Source organism: Dipteris shenzhenensis, chromosome 22, assembly GCF_047967505.1.
Source record: "Dipteris shenzhenensis isolate YYH24624 ecotype China chromosome 22, Dip_SZ_1.0, whole genome shotgun sequence".
Lineage (NCBI taxonomy): Eukaryota > Viridiplantae > Streptophyta > Polypodiopsida > Gleicheniales > Dipteridaceae > Dipteris > Dipteris shenzhenensis.
In genome coordinates this window covers 46,784,832-46,789,749 of record NC_141617.1, presented here as the reverse complement: position 1 = coordinate 46,789,749, position 4,918 = coordinate 46,784,832, and positions in this window count along the sequence as shown.

The following is a 4,918-nucleotide window of genomic DNA, read 5'->3' as shown; positions in this document are numbered from 1 at the left end:
TCATCCTCTTTCAAATCAAAGCACATATACATCTTCTTAGCTGTCCAAAATTTTGGGAGTCTCTGGACCACAGGATTCCAGTTATAGTGGTTAACAATGATTTGCCATATCCTTATCCTGCCATGGTCATAGATCATCCCTACTATCTTACTATGTTCCTAGGCAAAATATGTACAATGATTGAATACGCTGTCTGAAGTTGGCAGACTAAATGTATAATCTGCAGAGAATGACCGCTGATTCAAGATTTGGCACCAGTGTATAGGAGTATCTAATCTGAACTGTGATAGACTAGCTTTTGTTGGTGATTGCGTGAAAATTTGCAAGCACAAATGCAGGGAAGGTTTGTATTCAAGGTGTGCAGCAATGCGTTTGTTGAAAAGGAAATTGATTGAGGCAAGCATTGCCTGATCTGTGGAATTATATTTGTCTTTTGGTACTTGGTTCCGATCATTCTCACTGGAGCTTTTTGCAAGTTCTAAGGTTTGTCTCAACTTTATATGTATTCACAAAACATATCTGAGATCAGCCTTATGAAATTGTGAAGAACTTGTCTCGTAAACTTTTAGAGAGTAAATAATTGTGCTTTCCGCAAGTTTTATCTTTTCCTTGTAAGAAGCCCTAGTAGCCTCCTCTGTCAATCTCAAATGACCCTCAGAGTAGAATTGATCATGAATTAGTATCTTCAAAGCTTAAGTGTATGCTCCACTTGTCTCACATTCTTGTTTGTCCTTTAACTATGGTTTTCTAACTTGAAATGCCAGGGATGACATCGTTTGGACACCATGGCAAGCTAGTTTATTGTCTATGGTAAGGCAAGTTAGATAGGCTTTATTAGTGTTTTTGTGGTCTTGCTACAAGAATTAGATATCGCCTTGTAACTGAAGTGTTTGAAGGTAGATTGGTCCAAACATAAGAATTCTTATCACATGGCATCTTTTGATGTCATCTACTTTAACACGGAGCTGCATCCATGTTTAGCTGCAACTTGTTGATTTTTCAAGTATTTTGTGCAAAGGGAAGAAGCCTTGGAACAGTGCAATGAGGTCCTAGGACTAGCACACAAGATAATCCAACAAGAACTCACTACATAGCAAGTAAAATTTTCTTTCACTGGAGCACTATTTATCAATAGTGACCGCTAGCCCATAGATCTTGAAGAGTCTCACATAGACTTTAATGCAATCCCCCCGTCCTCTCTCTCTCTCTCTCTCTCTCTCTCTCTCTCTCTCTCTCTCTCTCTCTCTCTCCTCCCCCCATAGATTATGAAGGATCTCACTTAGATTGTAATTCAATCATCTCTCTCTCTCTCTCTCTCTCTCTCTCACATGATAAACCCTCCTTGTGGCAAGGAGAATTTGATGGAAGTAAGGAAGAGATAACAATGATTATTGGTATATGCACAAAGCTTAGGGTGCTGTGAACTTCTGTCAAAAAGATGTGTAAAAAATAGATAGGGGGCTATATGGAATGCCACTTAAAAAGGGATACACAAAGCAAAAACCACAACTAAATTCTTCACATTTTGGGGGAGTAGAAGTGACGTTGCATACTTTCTCCTTTGGATTCCTCTGACAATGTCATTATTAAGCCTAATAGCCGAAGAGTAACGAGCAAGAGAGGGTCGGAATGACTAGTATGCATGTTTGATACTTGCAAGCTTGAAGCATATTCACCTCCTCTCTTGGTAAGGGTTGTCTTGGTTGATTTGGAGGGGGAAGAGCGAATGACACGAGATGATCTTGTTACCGTGGGGGTCGCAAAGTCTTTACTAAGAGTGGTTTACAAGTAAGTGTGCTATTATAATTGTGAGCAATGAAGCTGAGTGAGGAAGACATGGTTGATAGTTTATGGTGTTGGTGTTCCAACGATGTTGTAAGATTCTATGCATGAAGCGTGCTTAGTTCGTTGTGCATTGACGCTCTTCCTTTTTGCTCAAGGCTTGGACTAAACTTGGCCTTCACATGGCTTTGTCATTCAAGATTCTTATGTTCTACCTACGCTTGGTGTGGATATTGTGCTTCAATAGTTCATATTGATAAGAGCATGTAAGGCCATCTTTTTCATTTTGTTTAATTTAAATGTATTTTAAATTAATGAAATTATTTTAAATTAAATATAATTCAAAACATACTATAATTTGACTCAATCCTAAACTAATTCTAACTAATATATTCTATCCTAATTTTATTTCCTACATTCTAATCCTAATACTAAGTAACCTTGACTGAAGGCGCATGCCATCTTGGACGAGGACCTCTCCAAGGAACCTCAACGAGCTGGAGCAGGTGGATAGCTAGGTCCCGTGCAACCTATGAGGTAGTACCAAGGGGTGTTGAAGTAGTGCAAAGGGGTGCACAAGGCACCATCACCAGCCCGCAAGCTTCTATAGGTAGCTTTCACAAACCAATGGCAAGGAAAAGGATACAGAAAGGGGCAGGAGGAGAAACATGCAAGAGCCAAGAGGGGACGAAAGGGGCAAGCAAGGTGAAACAAAGCTTAAAAGATAGAGATGGAAAGGAGAAGGTGGCAGAGGGGTTAGGGCAGTGCGGGGAGCAGATCATCAAAAGGTGATTTGTTACAACAACAATTTGTAGTAGTGTCAGTTGTGAGGTTCATTTATTTATGCCTTGTATCAACCAACACATGGATGGAACATATAGCTTTTGAAAGCACCCTTTGTCTTGTTCTTGTTCACCAGCCCAGCTAGTGTTTGGATCATCTTCTAGTCTAAACCTCTGGCTGGCCTTTTGTTTTCTCCTTTTTCCTCCCTCCCTTACTTGCTCTAGCTAACAATTTAATTGCTTTGTTTTGGAGGAAAAAAGTCTTGGTGGTGACCTTTGGTCTAGCTAGAGGGGCTCTCATGGTAGCACCCTCGATTCCCGAAGCCATCAAGGTTCTCCTTTCTCCGATAGATAAGCGATAGTTGAAGCAAGCAATTCACACACTTTAGGATAGGACAGTAGTGGGCAGAATAGTTAGCCTCATGCCTACGAGGACAAGTGAGGGATTGGATTTAGGCGAGTTTCGCACTAGATGGGACCACATCTAGGAGGCCACTATGTATTGGAGGAGTCTTATTTCTCCAACTAGGCTCCCCCACCACCTCCCTAACACTTGTGGACAAGAGCCCTATTCTCCTTGGTCCTCACTTGGTCTATCTTTATCCCTTAAACCACGGATTCATGATGGAGGACATGCACTCATGTCCCTCGCTTCCCGGTGATGCTCTAATTTTTGAAGCTCCCACAAGAGTACAGAGCCATTGTTCCTTCCATCAGATGGGATTTTTGTAAATTATTAGAGTCTCCCATAGATTCCATGGCTTTAGTAGTGGCAAATGATGGTATGGCTCACAATGGTCGTAGAGAAACCAAAGTCCCTTTCAAAGTTGATGCTCCTAGAGACCCTTGAGGGAGGCATTCTTTGATAGAGATTATAGGTTTTTGGGTTGCTAGGTCAGTGTCTTCATTGTAGATAGATGGGCCCCCTAGTGAGGGATTGTACCAGAGGTCAGAGTTGGGGCTACCCCTCCATAGGTTGATGAAAGGCAGTGAAGGGATCCATAGAGAACTAGGACCTAGCAGCCCCATAGTAGCAGTAGGAGACCTAAACCTCATGGGTGGAGCCCTCTCAGGGAAAGTGGACCAAGGTGGGGAAAAAAGGAAAGAGAACTAAGTAACTGGGCTATGAAGAGTCAAAGATAGTGGGCCAATCACAAGAAGAGAGCACACGCAACCTCCCACTCTCAAGAGTAGTTACGGGATCCCCTAGTAGGCTTACCTTCACCTCTAAGGGGTGTACCAGCCACTTCTCTAGGAGACTCCTTAGAAGCAAGGAGTTTGGGCACCCAAGTCCCCTTGTAGTTGCAGTAAGTTATGGGTGTTGGGGAGGTTTTAGAGGTTGCTGCTCGTCTCACATGCCCTTTCATTGTAGTAGAGGAGGAGGCCTAGAGCTCCAAGTCCCTAACACATCAACAAGTCTCCTTTGGGCCATTGATTATTGATAGACCCTCTCCCCCCCTCTGCCCCCTCCCTCGCCCCTTTCTTAGCTCTTAGACCTCCTCTTCCCCCACCCCTCCTACTGTTATTACTCTTTTCACTTGCCCTTCCCCCCTACTACTTTCCTCTCATCATAGTAGCAAGGTCACTTGCTTCTCCCTCCCCCCGTGCTTTCCCCAACCCTATTTCTTTGCCCTCGAGTAAGGGCAAAGGTGGTCCCTCTCCCCCAGCCTCTTCTTCACTCCAACAATCTACTTCCCCTCCCCTAAAAGACACTACATCTTCATAGACACTAGGGAAAGGGGTTTCATTCTCCAAGCTTTTTGTCCCACATTTACATACTGGGATCCCTTTGCCAAGGGACTTTTGGAGGTTGAGGCCATGGAACTATCTTGAGATTCCAGACCTATACCCCATGCCTCTAGAGCTAAAAATTTTACTTTTACAACCCCACAAAGGGGAATCGATTAGTGTGGTGGGCTCCCGCATGTACCCTTTCTGGGTTCATCAGTTTGCCTCCATAGATGTGGAGAAGTGGACTCTAACGATGTTTGATGGCCATGATGGAGGACCAGTTGTATCGAATGATGGATGAGTGGATGGGACTATAAGAGCAAGATATGTGGCTAGTTTATGTGGCCTCTGCTCATTTCCAGCTCATTTTTTCCCCAAAGAGGAGTGATTTGCCTATCGCCTCAGGTGGTGCTCACGCAACCACATTATTGGATGCTTCAGTAGTGTGCTCAGATGTTTGGGTGGATATTTTCTTCATGCTATAGTGGTCATGGAAGGTGGCCATTGAGCCAATAATCATGACCCTGGTTTGCTCTCCCTCCATAGAAGTGCCCCGAGGAGGATGGCTTGACACCGCAATTTTTTAATTGTCCTTTTTGTTGATTTTGGGAGCTTATCTCCAC